General features: G+C 46.4%; 1 long non-coding RNA gene across 2 annotated transcripts in view; it reads right to left on the reverse strand.

Annotated features, from left to right (window-relative positions):
• Nucleotides 1-839: 839 nt before the first annotated feature.
• The window catches only part of LOC146806299 (uncharacterized), a 77,201-nt gene continuing 54,430 nt past the window's right edge, over nucleotides 840-23,610 (reverse strand). The window contains exons 2-3 of one of the 2 annotated variants that reach the window (XR_014967562.1): nucleotides 4,155-4,426; nucleotides 840-2,116 (exon numbers count right to left, since the gene is read on the reverse strand). This is a non-coding gene — a long non-coding RNA (uncharacterized LOC146806299). The remainder of the gene's footprint in view (nucleotides 2,117-4,154; nucleotides 4,427-23,610) is intronic. The other variant, XR_014967561.1, reaches the window with a different exon arrangement.

Consider the following 23,610-nt stretch of genomic DNA (forward strand, 5'->3'; position numbering starts at 1 on the left):
TAGCATTCCTAACCAGACAAATAGATGTACAAAAAATACCCTTTGAAATTATTCAAGTTTACAGAAATGTCTGAAACATAATGACACTTAAAGACCATGCATTACCCAGAATTCTCCCTGAACAAGTAGATGAAATACCTTGGACACACAAGCACAATCCACCCATGACAGAATTGTGACAATGCCTAATCCATTGGTAGCTAGGTCACATGCGTCTCACCTAACTGGTATGACTATCACAAGCTTTGGCAAATGCAAACTGTCTGCCATCTTAGGTACAATATTAGGCGTGTCATACCCCATCTCAGAATTATCATATATGCCTAAAACAACAACATTTAGAAATAGTGCCCATATGTGAAATGCACTAGAAAGTTTCTCAGTTGGTTGGAAAAGGTAGACACATACTCATGATACACATCCCTATGACGGCACACAAACAAATCTGTGTCAAACCAGAATACACAGTAGGTTTCATAGAAGGAACAACATAAAGCTTGTCATAATCCAAAAAAGCCCATTACAAACATCTGCAGCATGCTTCTCCTAAACTGTTGTAATTTGCCACACTTGCACTATGTTGAAATAAGCAGGAACTGTGTGGAAGTGTAATTTCAAAAACAAAGATTTGTGACTTCATGACCCACTCATAGCCACAACTAATGTTGACACTGACACACAGCCAATCTATGCACAAAAATCTAGGATACATACTAACCAAGTGTTTGTACTCCATGGACCATGTGCAATCCAAGCTATACTAACATCATTGTTTGCTTACATCACAAATTACACATGAATGACAGTTAACCACATATTCATTTTGGGGACACAGAATTATGAAATGAAAACCCAAAAATACTTTATTCAGCAAACATGTTTCTTGGTAACGAAAATAAAGCCCAATGGCCAGTCCAAAGTAGTTTTGCACATGGCCAACAAAGTTCTTGGCCATCATTGCTTGCCTGCACATCTCCTGCAAAGGGACACTTCCCACAGGAGGATCATCAAGGGGGCAGACCAGGCACCAAGAGGACAAGACTAAGGAGGGCTGGGTTGGGTTTTGGGAGGGATGGAATTAGGACGGAGGTCAACTGCAGTTGTAGGGTCAGAAGGAGAGGGGTGACACAATTGCAGTGGGGGGGTCAGCTGGAGGGGTGGGTGGGTCAAGTGCAGTGGGAGGTTCAGATGGATGGAGGATGGGTCAACTGCAGTGGGAGGGCTAGAAGAAGGGGGGCTGGGATTCACAGGTTTAGAGACACCTGTAATGGGTGAGGGTCTTGTGGGGAATAGGGATGGCAGGTTTTTTCTTGGAGAAGGAGTTCTTGGGTGTGGAGGTACTGGGCTGGGATGTTCAAGTCTGGGTTTCAGGAGGGGGTTGGGAATTTTTATCCCAGGGTATTATCATTTTGCTGAAGCTTTGGGATGGGCAGGGGCTGAAGTGAATGGCCGGGGTGGCAGGATCTTTTTTTTGGGATGTGGTGGGTAGGTTTGGGTAGGGAAGAGGATAAGGGCAAAGAGGTGGAGTTTCTGGGCAGAGTGGGTACAAGGAGAGGCAAGGGTAGGGTTATGAAGGCAGAGGGTTTTGATGTCTGCTGCATGTCTGTGGATGCTGGTATGGTGTCTAGTAGCATGCCTGTGGTAGTCGGTGTGACATCTGTCTTGTGAGTGTGAGTTTGTGTGCTGGTGTGACTGTTGAGGTGGATGCATGCCTATGTTTGTGTGTGCTTGGGTCAGGGAGGGTATTCAGGATGATCGATGGAGAAGAGGCAGGAGGAAGGTAGGACAGCTGGATCTGGGACACTACTGCCATGGCCTCCACACTCAGGGCAGCAGTGAGACAGAGGCAGGGGGTGAGGAGCATAGCCCAAATGAGATGCCTCCCCTTCTAGGAGAGTGGCCACAGAAAATGGGCTAGGGAGCAGCTGGGAGGGTGGAGATGGTAGGAGTGGTGGTGGACTCTGATACAGAGGATCCAGTCCTTGGGTCATCCACCACCACAGGTCACCATTGGTGCCACTGGTTCCCTTTTGATCATTCTCAGCAATGGAACCAGTCTGATTAGCTGCTTCCTCAAGTGCTGTGGAACTGTCTCCGCTGCTGGCTGGTTCAGATGCTGTGAACAAGAAGTAAAATGAATCACATGAGTCGTCCACATGTACTTGACACATGAGTTTCATCATAACTCTTCCAAGATTACTTGACTACATCAATTTGACTTGTCGATGAAATATTTGAATTGTTCTGTAAATTCCACATGTTAGTACGCAAGTAAAACTATGCTCCCTCACATATGATAATGTCAGCGACATTGTGTGTAGCAAAATCAAATTCCACATTTGATGTCAATTACATCACTCTGTATCAGCTTATGTATTGTCTTTCGGTACTGACGGCCATATGTTATAACAACCCATTCTCACCTTATGCAAGGGAGTATAGACCTCATAATGGGAATATGAGTCTAACAATTTATATGAAACATGGTATCCATTCTGCAATTCCTATGCATCTACTTGGGAACCATTTGGTCTAGTGTTACAGGTCACATACCTTTCTTGTCATACATCCAGCTGGAATAGCCATTGCATAGGCCTTATCACACAGATCATATTGATTGTGCTCATCTGTCCTGTAGCTTAAGTAGTTATTTGTCAGGTCACTCATCTATCTCTTATCGTGGAGACACCAAGTAGTAGGCATAGGGAGAAAGGTATGTGGCCCACAGTTTTGTGTCATTTATGCACAGTGTTAGGAATATAAATCAGATTGTTGTTGACATTGGAAAGATTTCACCAGTTTCCCATGTAAACATAGGTCAGCTCACTGACAAGTCCAATGATTGCATCTTCCACATGCTTCATGAGGACCACTATGCCACTGTGCTTTCTGGATGCATTGTCTGTACAGACTATTAGTCCTGTACATCTTACTTGTGAATGCATATTCAACACTTTGTTCCATTTTGGCAATACTGCAACTTTGTAAAGGCCAGGTCTGAATGTCCCTCACTTTTTTTGCCATTTCTGCACACTTTGTACAGCTTAAATTCTATTGATTTCCATCTAATTTTGCTAACTTACTTTAAAATAATGCTCATGTGACATTTATGAATTTAACAGTGAGGCAACCAACACATGGTTTAAAAAGGCATCTAGTATGACCAGTCAAGAGCATCTACACGCATGGAAACCATTGTGAATCTGTATCTGATATCATCTAAATCTAAACCCTGTTTCCACTAGTACCTACTTTGTTAGCCACTGAATGGCCTGTGTTGTCACTATTATAGAGTCAGAAACATAGATTCACTCTTTGGAATGGAGAGGATGAAACCTTACACCCAATCATGTTAAAGAGCAGTGTGACAGATGGGATTGGGGAGAGGAGTTGGCCTAAATGATAGGGCGGTTGACCTCAAATCTTGGGAACCAGGTTCGAGTCTCGGCAATGACACTGAACACCCTGTGATTACGGGCAAATCACTTAAGCTCCCCGTGCCTAACAAATATGACTATGTCCTCATGTAATGCAACTGGTGCTATGTAAAGCGCTCTGATACCCAATACCTTTGGGTCAAGTTTGTGCTATATTAAAACTAAGTAAAATAAAAATACATGAAATAACTGACATGAGTTAGCAAACCTGTATTTTGCCCAAGGGAAACATTTGAATAAACTGGGTATCAGTGCTGGGACCTAACATTGGCTGACTGACCAATCAATACTCACCAAGCCCTCAAAATAGACATCACCTGCTACCTTGATGTATAGCATGGGCTTTAAAGCTTGAGTGCTCCATCATCAATATACTTCAAAGATTTGGTGTGACCGCACTGAAAACAGTTCAGGCATTAGTCAATGTGCTGACACATGTTGAGCACTTACAATATTTCTAAAGGTTATCTCCATGCACATGTTGTTGTAATGCATCCAGATTACATGACCATGACACTACTGGTAATACCCTGACCATATTATCCTCACATGTTCCAGAAAAAAGAAACATAACGTATGCTTCTACTTATCCTTGTGCATATTCATCTTTTAAAACTGAACAGTAGTTTTGTGTGTCTTATAGCCTGACAAACAGCCAGCAGGCTAAGATACTTAAAAAAAATCATGGGTTAAAATGTTGTGCAAAAAGGCACATACTCAAGCCCTCCTTGCTGTTGTCTGCCTCTAAACATCCCATCCAGGTCAGGGAAGACCAGCGCAAGGATGCGTAGCATGTAGGGGATCAGGGTGAGGTACCCCCTCTTGCCTGGAGGGGACAGGTCCAGCTAGACTCTTGTGATCTTCTTGGTCCAGCCTTTTAAGTCCTGAAACCATTTCCTGCAGTGGGCACTGCGCCGACGGGTGACCCCCATGGAGCGTACCTTCCGGGTGATAGTCCTCCACAGCTTGGCCTTATGATGGGAGTTGATCTGTAAGGATGACATAGTAACAGGCACTTAGTTCACATGAAACATGTACAGAGACAAATTCTGGTACACATAGGTCATGGACAGATTGCCCACACGGTTTAAAGGTTAGCAAAGTGGAATTCCGAGCAGTTCTCCAGTGTTCAATGATGACGCGCTCACATGAGAACAGTGATATGATGTTTACACCAGTACATATACTTCTACAGCAGTGTACCTGCCCAGAACAGTTATATACACACTTTACAACTTTAAAAATACAGTTAGAATGCTTGTCTCTAGGATTCCTAATGCAAGTAGTGCATGGTTATTGCACATGTAAACTGACAATGCTGTACGTTCATCACTTACCTGCTCCTCTGGTTTCCCATAGAGCTGCCTGTAAGAGGCAAGAGTGTGTCCAGCAGCATTTGGATCCCCTCAGCTGTGAATGCTGGGGCCCTGCGCTCGGCACAGCATGCCATTTTAGCTCCCAGAGGTTGTTGACAGCAGCAGAGAGATGGGGAGGTCCAGGAATCATGCACTTAGTGCAGGCAAGTGACCTCTCTAGTGAACCGACTGACTTATATCTAAACTGCAGAGGCAGTCTTCAATCCATGCGGCCAAAGCGATAGGTCTGCGTTGGTCACATTTTCCATTCGTCCAATGCATTTCATTGCTTAATGATGACACACGCACCGCATGGTTCAAAAATATAATCAGACTGCATGTGAATTTGATCCATTACTAATGGGAGTTTACTGCGTCAGTTTACTCTCAATGCGGACACAATCCGAAAACCACAAATTTCAACATAACAACTAACAGCCTATGGCTGTGCCTGATTCTGCTATGATACGCCTACCACATCCTTTGAAAATTAGGTCTGCAGGACAAATACTTTCGTAAATGTTGTGAGTGTGTGATATTTCATGGATGTATGCAACATTTTTTAATGGAAAGGGACATGTAACTGGAACACGCACACTACCATGATGACCTAACTTTAAGGGGCACATGACACACTGTTTGGGAGGCTAATACCAACAGGAAAGCAAACAACTCCATTTTGCCTCTTAGGGTTGTTCACAGTCATATTGCGTTTTTGTTGCATTCCAAGAACAGTCTTCGCCTAGTCATTGTATTTCAGGACAGTATGACCCAATGTGCAATCTGAGACTGGAAAGGTTGTGTGTGTTTAAAGTCCTGGATAATGCAATTTACACTTAGCTCTGATAGATGATTTTCTAGGGTATCTTTGTGTGCTACACTTAAGTGGACAACTGCATTTTATGGCACCTCTAGATAGAAAATGGTTAGTGTATATAATTGTTTGTGTAATGCAAATATGGCAACATGACAGTTTCCACCCTGTGACATTAGTGTGCATAATTTACATTGTGATATTATGTGTGTATGTGGTGTCTCACATATCATGCATTACATGATCCTATTGCGTGTACATATGACCCATATCATTGTTCTCATAAACATAAATCTAGGCTTTTTTGCTTGTGAGTTGTGGAGTATGTCTTGCTTGCTTTACATAAACAATCACATACACTAATGAAGTTTACACTACTGCACTCTAATTGTTTTGTCACCAAACCTTTAAAAGATGTCTAGCAATGACCTGCATTCTGTGATATGTATCTAAGGTCAACATTGTTCATTGAAATGTGTAATTTCATTGACATGTAGTTTTAGGTGTTGTCTTTTTTTCTTGGCTGTTGGTCTAAGTGCATGTTGTTTAGTACATTGTGAACTAACACCACCTGTGTCTACATAGGTATCCCAGAGGAGGTGGCAGACAGTCTCATGTGTACAGGCCCTTTCCAGACCTAAAAACTATGGAAAAACGAGACATCATCAGTAAATACGGTTTTACAAGGTCACAATTGATGAGTTGAGCCAGCAGTTGTTGCCTCATTTGCGGCCTTGTCGCACTTATCCGACAGCACTAACCCCCAAAGGTGACTGTGATGGCAGCATTGCAGTTCCTTCTCACTGTCAAGTCAAGTCAAAAATACTTTTATTAATTCTTTAAAAATCATAAAAGGATGGCAAACCATCATAAAATTCTAGTTCTAAACATTATGTAAACATATGTATATAAAAGATATAATTATGTAAAAAGTTGTTATTATTATTATTATTTTTTGGGGTTTTTTTTTTTTTTAGGTATCGTTTTGAAACATTGATCTGGAAGAAATCATTGGAAAAGGGAGCCATGATCACAGTAGAAAGTCCATCAAAAAGTTAAATGTTTGCTTGTCATGAAGAAATTTTGTCCAATTCTTTTGCTGCTACTTTCCAAAATTTTATAGCACTGCAGGAGAGTGGAGTTGAGAACCATCCAAGACACCTGATGACCGCAACTCTACAAGTTCTGATCTGTTCTTTCTTTAAGATCTCCCGAAGAATGGATTTACGTGTTTTCAATAAAATGGGGCATATGCATAATAAGTGTAATAATGACTCCTCCCCTTGACAGCAAAGGTGACATTCCTTCGATGGCCATACGTATTTCCATTGCGGGGTTAAATCGTTTGAGGGGAATGAACCCAGTCTTAGTAACATCAAGTAATGCTTTTTATAGTAAGAAATATGTTCAGTCAGATACCGTTGCGGTTTTAGCCTCTGGTATGTCTGAATCACGGCCCAGGCGTGATGTTTTTTAGAAAAATACTTTTTGTCAGTTAATAGGGAGTTCCTCTTGATTGCGGAATTTGCTGCGTTTTTAAATCCAGGACACGTTACTGGTGTTGACCAGACCTCCTCTAGCTGTAACGCCGACAAGGATTCCTGCAGTATTCTCGTCATTGAGTTGGCATGTCTAGCTTGACTTTCGATCTCAACCCAACAACGATGGGCTAGGGTGTTATCTTCTGCCTCCCTCATCCTCCAATAGTACTTCACTAAAGCACCTTGTCTGGCCATAATCTGGTTTTTTAATCCAAATTCTAGACGGATTTGGTCTTGTGAGATGTGTAGCGGAATTGTAAACAGTCTTTTGAAGAATACGGATTGTGCTGTATTTAGGGTAGTTGCATCTTTGGTATTCAGGATTTCTGAACCGTACGAGATGGAAGGCAAAAATTTTGCTGCGATCACTTGAAGCAGGTGGCTAGTAGAACAACCTGTGAGCTTTTTTTTCAAAACTTTAAAGGCGAACAGCAGTTGTTTCGCTTTTATGCTTCCTTGTTCCATGTGTTGTTTAAAGTTTAACTTGCTATCGAGCAGAAAGCCTAAGTATTTATAGGAAGTTACGCAGGCCAAACGTTGTCCGCCCAATTTCCAGGAAAAGGAGTGCCTGGACGAGATTTTGTTATGTTTTGAAAAACGCATTACTTTTGTCTTTTGATGATTGATCGTAAGTTGGTTGGAGTTGGTATAGGCTCCTAGTCCTGTGATCAGTTTCTGCAGGCCAGCTGGTGTTTGTGCTAGTAGTACTATATCATCTGTATACTGAAGGCATGGCGTTGGTATTTTGCCCAGTTTTGGGGGGTCAGCTGGAATTGACTGAAGGTGTTTGTCGAGATCTGACGTGTAGATATTAAACAAGCAGGGCGCTAAAACGCAACCTTGTTTTAGCCCGTTCAGAGTTGAAATCTTACCGGTGACCCTTAACCCGTCTCCTTTCTTAATTTGCACCCAGGTGTTAGAATACAGATTGATGATGGCCTCCAGGAGTCTAGGCGGTACCCCCCAGGCCTGCATCTTAGCCCATAGAGCGGCTCTTGAAACTTTATCAAAGGCCGCCTTAAGGTCCACGAAGCAGGCATACAGGGGCCTTGATTTTTCGAAGGCCTGATTGGCTAAGAGAGTGACAGCAGAGATGTTCGTCAAGGTGCCCATCCCCGCCCGAAATCCAGTTTGTGTAGGAGGTATTTGTTTTTTTAGACTAATCCAGGCCTCTAGATCTGCTAAGAGGTTAGATGCGTAAATTTTCGCCTCTACATCTATTAATGCGATCAGTCTGTAGTTAGAGGGGTCCGAACGTGGCCCTGACTTGTAGATTGGGGTAAGGATACTTCCTCTCCAGGACTCGGGGATCAGACAATCTGCTGTGACTTAGTCCTAGTTCTAGGACACCCCCGTGCCGCACGGCCACCAGCTGCTGCGTGTGCCTCCCCGCATTTGTGCCTCGTTGCCCGGCTGCCGCCGCGTGGCCACGCCCCCTCCTTCGAGCGGCGTGGTCCGCTTCTCTCCCTGTGCCCCTGCTGTCTGATTGCTTAGAATTGTTTGTATAGTTGTATTTTGCCTTCTGTATCTCGTGTTTTTCTGCCTGCTGTCTGATTGCTTAGAATTGTTTGTATAATTGTATTTTGCCTTCTGTATCTCGTGTTTTGCTGCCTGCGACTAGCCCTCGCCTTCCCTCCCCGCTCCCCGCTTCCCGCCACCGCCGCTAACCCCGCCCCTTTTCCCTTCTGTACCCTCCCCGCTCCCGCCTCCCAGCTGCTCCACCCCCCCGCGCACTTGGCCTTATATGGCGACCGTGTGACGCAGGTGAGTGTGACCTAGTTCTAGGACACCCCCGTGCCGCACGGCCACCAGCTGCTGCGTGTGCCTCCCCGCATTTGTGCCTCGTTGCCCGGCTGCCGCCGCGTGGCCACGCCCCCTCCTTCGAGCGGCGTGGTCCGCTTCTCTCCCTGTGCCCCTGCTGTCTGATTGCTTAGAATTGTTTGTATAGTAGTATTTTGCCTTCTGTATCTCGTGTTTTTCTGCCTGCTGTCTGATTGCTTAGAATTGTTTGTATAATTGTATTTTGCCTTCTGTATCTCGTGTTTTGCTGCCTGCGACTAGCCCTCGCCTTCCCTCCCCGCTCCCCGCTTCCCGCCACCGCCGCTAACCCCGCCCCTTTTCCCTTCTGTACCCTCCCCGCTCCCGCCTCCCAGCTGCTCCGCCCCCCCGCGCACTTCGCCTTATATGGCGACCGTGCGACGCAGGTGAGTGTGACCTAGTTCTAGGACACCCCCGCGCCGCACGGCCACCAGCTGCTACGTGTGCCTCCCCGCATTTGTGCCTTGTTGCCCGGCTGCCGCTGCGTGGCCACGCCCCCTCCTTCGAGCGGCGTGGTCCGCTTCTCTCCCTGTGCCCCTGCTGTCTGATTGCTTAGAATTGTTTGTATAGTTGTATTTTGCCTTCTGTATCTCGTGTTTTTCTGCCTGCTGTCTGATTGCTTAGAATTGTTTGTATAATTCTATTTTGCCTTCTGTATCTCGTGTTTTGCTGCCTGCGACTAGCCCTCGCCTTCCCTCCCCGCTCCCCGCTTCCCGCCACCGCCGCTAACCCCGCCCCTTTTCCCTTCTGTACCCTCCCCGCTCCCGCCTCCCAGCTGCTCCGCCCCCCCGCGCACTTAACCTTATATGGCGACCGTGCGAACGCGCAGCGGTCACGCGCAGCGGGCGCGCCGATTGCGCGCCGAAGGTGCGCCAAAGGTAAGCCCGTCTGCGCCCGTCCGTGCCTGGCCCGCGCCCAGCGCCCGAACCCCTGGCTCCCGAGGACCCCAGCCCACCCGCCAGACGTACGACGCCGCCACTCTCAATGCACTCAACACTGGCCGAACCCCGGGATGCCACCAAGCCACCCCGAGACACACCCACGGACCCTTCAGCTGCCATGCCTGCAAGTTCACCTGCATCCGGACCTGCCTCGCACCAGCACCCGCCAAGTCGAACACCAGCAACACCCACCTCAAGTGCATCCTGCTCAACACCCGCTCCGTCCACAGACACGCCATCGAACTCTGGAACCTCCTCGACACCACAGCTCCAGACGTTGCCTTCCTCACGGAGACCTGGATGAACGCCTCTTCAGCTCCCAACATCGCCATCGCCATCCCAGAGGGCTACAAGATCACCCGGAGGGACCGCACCGCCAACCAGATGGGAGGAGGCATCGCCATCATCCACAGGAACACCATCCATCTCACGACCAGCACCGACAACACCCTGACCACCGCCGAACACCTGCATTTCCAGATCCACACCGACCCGAAGACCACCCTCAGAGGCACCCTGATCTACCGACCTCCGGGACCACGCACTCAATTCAGCGAGGACATCGCCAACTTCGTCAGCCCGCATGCCCTCCCCTCCGCTGACTACATCCTCCTGGGGGACCTCAACTTCCACCTGGAGAACAACAACGACCGCAACACCAGCACCCTGCTCGACAACCTCGCCAATCTTGGACTCAAGCAGATGGTGTCCACCCCCACCCACCTCGCCGGACACACACTCTACGCAGTCTTCTCATCCAGCACAGACATCGACTTCAGCCACGCCACAGAGCTTCAATGGACGGACCACAGCTGCTTCCACTTCACCTTCAAAAGAACGACGACCCACCACCACCAGCAACAGGCTGCCCGCAGAAGCTGGAACAAGATCACAGCCGACCAGCTCGCCACCTCCCTGAGCCAGCACCCTCCTGCAAGCTCAGCGAACCCCAGCCAGGCCGCCGACAACCTCACGAAGTGGATCAGCAACTGCGCGGACGAGCTCGCTCCGCTGAGGACCCCGCCCAGCAGACCCGGCAGCAAGAAAGCCCCATGGTTCACCGACAAACTCAAGAGCTCCAAGAAGAACTGCCGAGCCCTCGAGAAAGTCTGGAGAAGGGAACCAACACCGGACAACAGGACCACCTTCAAGCTTGCCACCCGGAAGCACCATCAGCTGATCCGCGCCGCCAAGAAAACTGCATTCAAGGACCGGCTGGACAACAACGCACACAACTGCAAGGAACTCTTCAACATCGTGAAAGAGCTATCCAACCCCAGCGCAGGAAGCAACGACATCACCCCATCGCAAGACCTCTGCAACTCCCTCGCCTCATACTTCCACAACAAGATCGCGGACATACACAACAGCTTCAACAACCAACCAACGCACACCACGACCGAACAACCACCCCCCACCACCACCCTCCACGCCTGGACTCCGATCAGCACCGAAGACACCATCCGCACGATGAACTCCATCCACTCCGGATCGCCGACCGACCCCTGCCCTCACCATGTCTTCAACAGTGCCAACGCTGTCATCGCACCCCACCTGCGAGACATCATCAACACATCCTTCGACACCGCCACCTTCCCTGAGAGCTGGAAGCACGCCGAACTCAGCGCTCTACTCAAGAAACCCACAGCGGACCCCACCGAACTCAAGAATTACCGCCCCATCTCGCTCCTCCCGTTTCCAGCCAAAGTCATCGAGAAGACCGTCAACAAGCAGCTGGCCGCCTTCCTTGAGACGAATGGATCCCTCGACCCCTCACAGTCTGGCTTCCGAGCCAACCACAGCACCGAGACCGCCCTCATCGCCGCCACCGATGACATCCGAGCCCTGATGGACAACGGAGAAACAGCGGCCCTCATCCTCCTAGACCTCTCCGCGGCATTCGACACTGTCTGCCACCGCACCCTAGTACAGTGCCTCAGCAACGTCGGAATCCAGGAGAAGGCTCTGGAATGGATCATCTCCTTCCTCGACGGAAGGACACAGAGAGTCCGCCTACCACCGTACAAGTCAGAGGCCACCAAAGTCATCTGCGGCGTCCCTCAAGGATCCTCGCTGAGCCCCACCCTCTTCAACGTCTACATGAGCCCCCTCGCGGCCATCGCACGCCAACACAAACTCAGCATAATCTCCTACGCCGACGACACCCAGCTGATCCTCTCCCTGACCAACGACCCCGCCGCCGCCAGAGCCAACCTGCACGAAGGGATGAAAGAGGTAGCCGAGTGGATGACGACCAGCCGGCTGAAACTGAACTCAGACAAGACGGAGGTCCTCATCCTGGGCTCTTCACCCTTCGCCTGGGATGACTCCTGGTGGCCTCCCGCCCTGGGCACCGCACCCAAACCAACAGACCACGCACGCAACCTGGGCTTCATCCTGGACTCCTCCCTCTCCATGACCAGGCAAGTCAACAACGTCTCCTCGGCGTGCTTCAACATCCTACGCATGCTACGGAAGGTCTTCTGGTGGATCCCCACCGAGACCAGGAAGACCGTCACCCAGGCCCTCGTCACTAGTCGACTGGACTACGGCAACGCCCTCTACGCCGGTACCACCGCCAAGCTCCAGAAGAGACTCCAGCGGATCCAGAACGCCTCAGCCAGACTCATCCTCGACATCCCACGAACCAGCCACATCTCCGGACATCTGAGAGACCTACATTGGCTCCCCGTCAACAAAAGAATCACCTTCCGCCTCCTCACCCACGCACACAAAGCCCTACACGACCAAGGCCCGAGCTACCTCAACAACCGAATCAACTTCTACGCTCCCAAACGCCACCTCCGATCATCCAACCACGCCCTCGCCGCCGTCCCCCGCATCCGAAGAGCGACCACAGGTGGAAAGTCCTTCTCCTACCTGGCCGCCAAGACCTGGAACTCCCTCCCGACCGACCTGCGCCTGACCCAAGACCACCTCTCCTTCAGGAAGAAGCTGAAGACCTGGCTGTTCGAGCAGTAGCGGCACCCCCCTCCCCCCAGCGCCTTGAGACCCTACGGGTAAGTAGTGCGCTCTATAAATGTCTTTGATTGATTGATTGATTGACTTTGGAATAAAAGGGAGTCAGGACTTGAGACCAGAATACGGGGTCATGTCGGAACAAGGCATTTGGTAGGCCGTTTGGGCCTGGGGCTCCCTCCGATTTTAAGTTCTTTATTGTTTTTAGCACTTGAATTTCTGTAAATAGCACTGAATCCCCAGGCAGTTCGAGGTTATTGGTACCGTTGACTAGGTCTCGGCCTCCTGCCTCCTTCGCTGTTTGTTCTTCGCAGTTTGAGGCCGGTCGGGGTACAGCTTCGTTGTAAAGGAGTTCAATGTGGGCTCTCCATGTAGCCTCCAGTATTTCCGAATGGAGATGTTGAGTCCGGCCATTGGTTAGTTGGTTTATTTGTTCCCAGAAAAGCCTGGAATCCCCCAATTTATAGGCATGGTGGAGTTTAGCCCAAATGTGTTCTTGATGCTCTTTTTTTGTACGTTTTATGTCATTTTTTAGCTGTTTCCTAGTTTTTGCAATTAACGGCAGAAGTTCCTGATGGTTTTCTGGACCTCGGGATCGTAATTGTCTGAGGTATTTATTTAGTAGTTGTTTTTGTTTCCTCAGAATATTATTGAACCAAACAGCCCCTTTTGAGTTTCCGGCTTGGCGGGCATGGGTATTTTTCGAAAATATGTTGTTAATTTCAAAAATAAAAGACTCCCAAGCTTTTATGGTTAGTGTTTCAAGGTTGGATTTTTCCAAAAGACTGGTATAGGTGTTTTCGATGGCCTTGATGTTGTTCTTATTCCAGCGAAGGCGTTTTAAATGATAGTATTGTGTTAGAGATGATAGTGCTTTTACTTTCGCTGAAATTTTAAAGGCTATTAATAATGTAAAGGATTGTGGCTGATGGTCGCTTTCAGCCCGATCTTTTATCTAAAAGTTCGTAATGTGCGAGAGAAGGTCACAATCTATAATGGTATAGTCTATGATCGAACGTGTTTTTTGTGTAACCCTAGTGTATGCTGCGGGTTGGTCGGTAGGACCTTGGCCATTAAGTATGCACATTGAGAGGTCTTTCAAGCGAGATGCACATTTCTTGCCGAAAGTGTCATGACGATTGGGGGCTTGTGTGGGCCCCTTTGTTCCATTACTCCTTTCATGTAGTAAGTTCATATTGAAGTCACCCGACAAAATAATTTTGGCATCCGGATAGGCGAGTTTTAATGTTTTTATTGAGGTAATTAGTTGTTCAATTCTTAACTTCTTTTTTTTAGATGCAGGATGAATGTAGATATTGAGGATGAGCAGGGTGAAGGTCTCTGGGACATCTATTTTAACGCACAACGTCCAGGAACTGTCTAATTCTACGATAGAAGCCTGCCATGGAATTTCTGTGGAAATAAAAGTAGAGAGTCCTCCTTTTGCTCTTCCATGTCTGGAGGCTTTTTTAGCTGGATTCAGAAATTCTTTAAAAACCTGTTATGGGGGATGGAGTTGTTTGCCAGGATTCTTGGAAAAGGAGAATATTATATTGTATAATAAAATTCATGAAATCTGGGTCTTCTGATTTTGAGTGAAGGCCGTGCACGTTCCAGGAACAAATGGTACATCCTTGAAGCGATTGGGAGGCTTGTGTTGAAGATGTTCATGCCTTTCCCAGGGATATGCCTTCTCTTTTTGATGCCCAAGATGTCGAAGGTTTGCCAGCTTCGGGGTACTCAAGACTGATAGTAATTTTCCTGGCCTGGTGCTCTTTATCCCTCGTTTGACTTTGATAATCTGGGCCTTTTGCTCCTTTTAGGAGACTCGTGGTGTTAGAAGGTGGTTGTAATGGGCTCGGATAATGCGGGGGAATTAACTTTTTTAGCTCTATTCCCCATTTGCCAAATGTGTCCTTCTGCTGCCAGATGAGGTCAACATGCATTTTGTTAGTAAATGTAGCAATTGTGGCTTCCTGACCAGTGGAACACAGATTTTGTTTAAATTCAATGCTTTCGATGTCGTTGGTGTTTATGTTGTTTAAGGATGGGAGAGCTTTGAATAATTTTAATAAGACAGTTCTATTTAATACGTCGTGCATTCCCCTTGAGACATATTGTGGGTTGAAGACGACTTTGTTATTAGCTGGCGGATCATTCTCCAATTCATTATCCAAGGTTTTTTCCATATCTTTCACTACTGTTGGTTCTCGTAGGATCTTCTCACTGTAACATTCCAGTACACAGTGGCGACATCGAGTGGAATGTCCCAGCCCATGTTCAGCAATATCCTTCGGGAGGTGTTGCAGGCATTGACCAGTTACATTGACTACCACATCAAGTTTCCTACACCAGGAGAATTGTCTGATACAAGAGTGATATCTATGTATTAGGACAGATACCCCATGTAATTGAAGCTATTGATGGCACCCATGTTGCGTTGCTCCCACCACAGGCCAATGAACAGGTGTATCGCAACTGCAAACATTTCTACTCCATCAATATCCAGGTGGTGTGTTTGCCTGGCATGTGCGGCCATTACCTTGACTCAACTGCAATCTGACCGGGCCTTTCTTGTTGGTAGGTGATGTTGTCTGTGGATGTTTTAGAGTAGGGGTCTCCAACCTTTTTACTAATGAGAGCTACTTTTGTTCAACTAAAATCATCCCTAGCTACTAAAATTATCAATGTTGTACACTTAAGACAAGAGTACATTAGTGGCACCCTATATAAGATTACCAGTCGTGATCACCTCGGCGTAAAATTACCAACAGTAATGTAAAAAAGACTTACTCCGTTTGGAATACCTCTACAAGGGTAATAAATACCAGCCACAGCCGCAATGCCCCCTAGCACAAAGGGAATAATGTTAGTAATAAGTCTCCCAGTGCTGCATGATTTATCATTCAAGTACCAGCTTTAAATATATTTTTGAAATTATGGGTTCTGAAAATGCACACATTCTCGTCTCAAGGAAACACTTTTCAAGTTTTGGCATGCGCATATTATTTCAAACAAGCAAAAATTAAGGATACCAGCAGGTGCCACCGATGGAGGATCTAAGACTGGGCCATGATGACAGTGGTAATGATAATGATAGAGTGGAGTTGAGACAACAGATTATCCACACTTTTTTCACATGACTGTAAGTATGCAATGAGAGGATGTGACTAACCACAATTGTGTGTTGTTCTGTTGCTGGTGAATAATGTGTATGTATGCTTGTGAGTGTATGATAAGTGTCCAGAAGGCTTTTATAATAGTGGTATATCACCATAGTAGGGGACCTAAATCCACACTCCGAGGACCAGAACCTCCCCAGTGTTAAAAGGCTGCAGCTAGATCTTGAGGGTCTTTTAGTTTCCCAGTTGGTCACATCTGCCACACACATCAAGGGACACATACTTGATCTAGTAATTTCAAATGACCCTAATATCTTAGTCGCCCCGCCAATACGAGGACCCTGGTCAGATCACTACCGCATCCAATTCAAACTTGGCAATAGAGCAAGGGGGAAGGTAAAGCTCCCTTCCTCTGTAGATACTAAGAAAAGGAACTGGGCCAAGTTGAATACAGAGACCTGGGGGAATGTCCTAGCTGCTAAGACCAAACTGGACGCTGAGACACATGACAAAGCTGAATAAGCTTACTCCAGTTGGGAGAGTCAGATTACACAATCACTGGATAAAATAGCCCATAAAACTACTTTTAAAACAAAATCCAGACCCAAAATGGCGTCATGGTTTAACCCCCAACTACTTTCCTTAAAGAAAACCTGCAAAAAAATTAAAAGAGACAGGAGGAAAATGCACAGTCCACAACTTAAAGCCAAGTATATGGTGGCTATCACACTATATAACAGCATCAAAGAGGCACAGGCTAAATTCTTTGAGTTAAAAATTAACCTGGCACAGAACTCCTCAAAAGAACTGTTCAAAGTAATCAAGGCCTTAACTTTCCCAGCACACGAAACACATCTGACTGAGGCCTCAGAGGAGAGAGGTAATGATCTAGCCATCTACTTTCTCACAAAAGTCATGGGCATCTATAGCTCTTTCATGACCGGGAGAGAAATACCCTCAAGGCAGGAATGAGATCAGGCGCAGACCGCCTCCCCGCACACCATTATCACCTTACCCTCTGTCCACAAAGAGGATGTGAAGCTATTATAGGATAAGGTTAAATCAGGCTTGCCACTAGACCCTGCCCTGATGCATATTCTTAAAATGTCACAAAGATCCTGCTTTCTACACTAGTTAAAATCATGAACCTCTCTCTTGAGTTGGGTGTAGTACCAGGGGCATGGAAGCAAGCTATAATTAGACTTCTGCTGAAAATGCCCAATTTAGACCCAACTCATTTAGGGAACTATCGTCCCATTTCAATGCTGCCATTTGTTAGGAAGCTGTTGGAAAAACATGTAAATGGAGTGCTGACAGAGTTCTTGGAAACTAACAAATCCCTTCACATCACGTAGATGGGATTTTGCACTCAGCAATGCACAGAATCAGCACTATTAACAGTGGTAGAGGAACTTCAACACAGTGGACCATGGTGTCCAATGTAATACTCTACAGTGGCTGGCATCATTTTTGGAAGGTAGAACTTTCCAAGTTATGGAAAACAATCCCTTTCCCAGAACGATGCCTCTGACCTGCGTGGTACCTCAGGGCTCCTTGCTGAGTCCCACACTGTTTAATGTCTATATGTAACCGCTAGCACAGATAGAGCAAGAGTTTCATGTCTCTATGACATCATACGCTGATGACACACAGTTGGTCATTTCCCTAGATCCCAGATCCAATGGGGACACAATGGGGACACAGCTAGTTTTGTGGGCTGGATGACAAACATCTGACTAAAATTGAACAGGGATAAAGCAGAGCTGATGGTCCTCGGGAACAAGGCAGTACCCAGGCCTTTAATCAGCTGGCCCAACTGCCTAGGTTCACATATTCCGAAGGAGTCTATAAACAATCTAGGTTTCTGGCTCAACAAGGATCTAACAATGGTGATCCAAGCCAAGAAACTTGTAAGCACATGTTTTGGACTACTTAGAATGATCTGCACATTGCTGGAGCTTATTCCCATACAGCTCAGAAAGACAGTAGTCCACTCCCTGATAACATCACGTCTAGACTACAGAAACTCACTTTTCCTAGGGGCACCAAAATACGTGACTGATAGACTTCATGTAATCCAGAGTGCAGCAGCAAGGCTGCTGTGTAAGGTCCCAATCCAGGAATCAGCCAGCAAGCATCTCAAAGCACTCCACTGGCTCCCTATGGAGGCCAGAACCACATTGAAGGCACTCTGCATGACACACAGAGCTCTACACAACGTGGGCCCAAGTAAAGTCAGAATCCTGTTGACCCTCTATGTCCCAAACAGGAGCCTGAGATCTGGCTCAGGACGACTGACGAGAAGCAGGAGAGCCGGGTTGGGAGGTAGATCCTTAACCCACCTGGCAACCAAGTTGTGGAACTCATTGCCACGCGAATCATGACTCTTGATGAAGGAAGCAGCATTCCAGAAGTTGATTAAAACTTGGCTGTTCAATCAGTGTTATTAACCTACCTCTAGCCTTCTCTCAGTATTAGTCAATTAGTGGTGGGAGGCACTCAGGTCGCCACGCCCTCTACAAATCACTTAACAAAACATAACATAACAATCAGCCTGCCTGCGTATTGTCTCTTTTCATCTGACCCATTGCTGAATAGCATGCTATCTTGCAAGTTCATAAATCTGGCCACTATGACTCTTGGTGGAGCTCTACGTCTTCATAGTGCGGCCTCTGTTTTATGCACTCTCTCAAAAGTGAAGGGGTTTGACCACAGAACTGAGAGATCTCTTGTGTGCTGTTAGATCTGTTTCTCAGGTATGCCCTCATAAGTGTCATTTCAATGTACACTGTGTCAATTTTATGTTTGAGCACTTGACAAGAAACAATGGCTTCAGTGACTACTGAGTCTGTGAGAAGGTGTGCTCCACACTCACAATACCTAGCCTAATTTTCCTGGTCCTATCTTTCAGCGTGTTTATTGGTGACTTATTGGGTCATCACAGCAAGCACAAGTTATTGTGGCTTATCCTGTTTTGTTTTACTACAGAGCAGTAGAGGTGCCAATCCCACTTCCGGTGGCAGCTCAATACACTCAATTATTTACGATTTCTGTCTAAAGACCCATTCCTAGGGTTTGTATTGTGTTGAATTCATCTCTAACAAGGGGAGCACCACAGAATGGCAAGCACTTTCATCAAATGATTGTGTCAATCCATTGAAGGAGGCTCCCAAGCCACATGGCTTGCCATTTCCCAGGTCTGGCTTATGTAACATTTCAGTTTTTTCCCAAGGAGCCTTTTTTATCTCAGTAGCAATGCTTAGAAACAGGGCATGTGCTCCTACTTAATTCATGTCTAGTTATTGTGTCTGTTGGGAGTCCCCTTTCCTCTAGGGAAGATTGGGTGTATAGCCTGTCTTTTTAGGTTTGTCTTATATTCTCTTGACTTGAGGCTGATTAATATTCTATGTTATTTTTGTCCCTTAGCCATGTCCTCTTGGGGAACAGTATCATTCAAGAGTTGACTGTCTATGTCGAGGCTGCCTCAACTTTTAATTCAGGCTCAGGCCCTTTCATAGGCGCATCAGTTCCTTAATCTTTGGGGCATAGGCTACAATTCAACTTGCAGTCCAGTGTGGAGGATAGCACCGCCACTTGCTTCTGGCAGCTGTTTCCTAGCAGTTTCATCAGTGTTTTTACTCAACTTCTACTCCTCCTGTGCATTTGCTAAAGGTGGGCAAGGCCCTATCATCACTCACAGCTTGGTGCTAGGCCCTAATGCCAAAAAACCACCACTGTCCTTGGGTGTCCCCCAAGCTGCGGGCCTCTTTACTCACTCATTCAGACAACAAATATAGGCGTCCGGCAGTCCTCATACCATACGCAGGCCTCATGGGTGCCATATTCAGGTCTATGCTACACCAGAATCCTTTTCTCACTATCAGTCAATCCCAGCTACTTCGATAGTCCCCATGCACCCTTCAGCTCTTCTCTGGGAAAGGTCTCTGTCTCCCAGCCACCAGTGTCACACCACTGTTAAACTCTGCTCTGCATCACAGCAGAGTGCAGCATCTCCTCCCAATCTGAGCAGAGTGCCGCAACTGCCTTCATGTTATTGGAAAATCAAGTCCAAATGTTTTGACCAGCATGAAAGGGCCAAGCAGCTCATGCATTAATGCTTCTATGGCTGTCACTTCTCAAACATTAAAATGGTATCTAGTGGGGATGAATAAAAAAAATGTATACCACAGTGAAACATTAATTTATCTCTAGAACATCAGTATGCTGTGTATCAAACAGTTTGTTTTCTTTTTTGTACTGTAATATTATTCACTCCACATACGAAGTATCTGGAACACTTGTTAAAAGAAAAAGAAAAATAATGAAATCATCGTAAATCCCGTTGGACTTTTTTGCAGGGTCATCCCTGAACTTTTTGCCTTCCTCCTGTATTTTTTCTGACCTGTTGTTGGCTGTTTTATGACTCTGGGCACTTTATCACTGCTGATCAGTGCTAAAGTGCTTTGCTCTCTATGGTAAATTGATGTATGATTAGTGATTCCATGATTGGCTGGTTTGGGTTACTTGTCAGACCCTAGTACAGTGCACTGGGTGTGCCCATGGCTTGTAAACCAAATGCTGCTAGTGGGCTTGCAGCACTGGTTGTGCCACCCACAGAATCAGCCTGTAAAAGTGTGTCTCAGGTCTGCCATAGCAGAGCCTGTATGCAGTCTGGTACTGCCATGTTGACTGGGCAAGTGCACCCACTTTCCAGTCCCTTAACCTTCCCTATTTTTCAAATCAGACACCCTTATGGTAGGCCCAAGGGCAGGGTGCTTTGTAAGCATAAGGTAAGACATGCCCTGGTGTGTGTGGCATGTCCTAATAGTGAATTACAGCCATTTTTGTTTTTCACTGTTGCAAGGCTAACTGTTCCCCATAGGCCAGAATGGGCAGTTTGATTATTACATCTCATAATCCTGACTGACCCAGGGAAATAGGTAGAAATTCAAGTTTAGTATGCTTGAACTCAGAATGATAAAATGCATCTTTTAGTGAAGTTGGTTTTAAAATTCTGTGTTTAAAAATACCACTTTTAGAAAGTAGGTATTTTCTTGTCTAACTATCCAAGCCTTCCTCTGCTAGGGTGCGTATTCTTTGTCTGGAGTTTGAGTGACAGGGGCTTGGGGATTCCAGGAGACAGGCTGAGTCAGCACAGAGCTGAATAGAGAGGTCTGCATGTAGATGGGTGGGAGGAGTTGCACCTGGGACCTGAATAGGGCAGTGCCTTCCCTCCACAATGCTGGCTCCACCTCCTGTGGTGCGTTGGATGTCCCTGGCCTGCACTGTGAAAGGAAAGAAGGAGTCTTGTCAACAAAGTGCTCCAGGACTGACTAGAACTGGTTTGGACTAGGCAAAGGCCTCTCTGCCTTCAGAGAACAAAGAGAAACTGTGTATAAAAAGGGGGACCCAGACCCCAGAACATTAGATCACTTTTGGAAAACAAGAAGAAACCTTTGCTGAGGAGAGGAACCAGAGAGACTGAGGAGAGACTATCCCTAAGCTTGAGAGATTGGCCTACAGTGGTTGCCTGACTGCCAAAGAACGGAGAGAGGAACTTTGTGTGTACTTTCATCAACTTGTGAAGGATCTCCAAGGGCTTGAGAAAGAGCTTGCCTCCTGCTGAAGTCTCAGGGACAACGGACTTCACCCACCAGCTCCCCAAGAGTTCTTTGGAAGTGCCTGCAGCTGTGTTGGGCTTTCTGAGGGACTGCGTGCGGCAAGGAGCTGGAAGAGCGACACACGAAGAAGAAGCATGTCACCGAACTGCCGCTGTCGCTTCTCAACGCGAAAGCGGCTGGTATCACCGGAGAAGAGGATCGACGTCACATCAAACACCGTCGCATCATCAGAGAAGTGTGTCGCGGCCGCTGTTGTAGCATCGCTGGGAAAACGTGTTGCAGGGCTTGTCGTGGCTCAGAAGAATCATTGAGTCACTGCACGGCCGCTGGGCGTGCACACATTGTGTCACATCAAGAAGAAGACGCCATCTTTGTTTCATCGCACCAGATCTTCATCGCATCACGGCGTTGCGGGACGCATCGCCACGGAAGCGCAGTAAGAAACTGACGCATCACCTCCCCTTGCAGAGGAGAACCGATGCATCCCCTATGCATCAGTAGGGACCCGACGCATCACCGTTCTTGCGTGTAAGAAACCAACACATCACCTTTCCTGCACCACTTTTGTTGTATAGCGTTATGCATCCTAAGGTACATTGAACTCAAAGTGTCGCATTTTACATCTTAAGAGAACTAAGCTATTTCTACCATTTGTAAAGTACAGTATTGTGGATTTTTGTTGTTTGTGGTCTTGTGTTAAGTCTATATAAAAATACTTATTTTTATACTTCAACTTGTGTGGTGTCCATCTGTAGTGCTGTCACTGGGTTACTGTATGTGTTCACAAATTCTTTACACACTGCCTCTGAGATAAGCCTGTCTGCTCGTGCCAAGCTACCAAGGGGGTGAGCAGGGATTATTTTAGGAATGTAGCCCCTTACCCTGACTAGAAGCAAGGGTTCCTATTTGGTCAAAGGTATCTACCTCTACCAACTAGAGACCCCCAGTTCTATCAAATCTCAACATAAAGTCCCAATTTAAACTCAAACTATCTTGCCTTCAGTCTTCCTTGTGTATTAATAAAGTGTGGTTGCACTCATCATTTTATGTGCAATCCGCATAGGAGGTAGTCCTTTAATGGTGTCACATTAGTGGACAATCCTGCAGTGAACCTATTTACGTCCATATAATGGTTTTGTCTTTAGAATTTAGACAACTCTTCCCAAAAATATTGTCTGTCGACACATTTCAGCCCCACTTTGTTTTAGGCCTCTTCATGTCTTGGGAAGATATCTAAAAGGTACGAGGAGCGTGTTTCAGTATCCTGACATCTGTCAGGTTTTCTCAAATTATCCCTATTCCTGAGGTTATACCTCCTTTCAGAGTGCTCTTTTTGAGGAGACCTACCTCGGGATTGAGAACGTTTCTCTTTTGAATGTTGTTTGCTATTTTCCCACTTCTTTTTAGAAGATGGAGTATTGTGTTTGATAAAGTCCTTCTCAGTACCTTCAGATAGTTGTGGATTAACTGTGTAATTCTATTAATTCTTGTATTTCATTAAGTAATTCTTCGTCTGACACTGCTACAATGTCAGGATGAGGTGTGTAGACGGCTAAAATCGGCCATGTTGCTCCTGGTCTACCTAGTGGACCGAGCCTGGTAATGTGATTGTAATGTTTTAGGGCGCCTTTAAAACAGAGATTATGATCCTGGTATGTGAGTGGAATTTCAACATCCTCGAAGGGAATATATTCCTCAGGTGGTTCATCTTCTTTATAGAAGTGAAACACTTTTGTTACTGGATTTGATTCTGGGAATACTATCCATGAATAGAATACCTCTGTCTGAAAAGATTTATGTGCCTCTTTCACGAAAACTGCTCTACCACCTCTTGGTGTTAGGCCATGTTTTATATGTTTTAGAGTGATGGCTCTCCTTAAATTTGAATAGATGTTTATAAAACCCTCATCGGTTTAATTTAAACCTGTAAGATTAAAAGTTGTTACGACTTGGTCAGTCACAGCCTCACCGGTCATGGTATT

The sequence above is a fragment of the Triturus cristatus genome, chromosome 8 (genome assembly GCF_964204655.1).
Source record: "Triturus cristatus chromosome 8, aTriCri1.1, whole genome shotgun sequence".
Classification (NCBI taxonomy): Eukaryota; Metazoa; Chordata; class Amphibia; order Caudata; family Salamandridae; genus Triturus; species Triturus cristatus.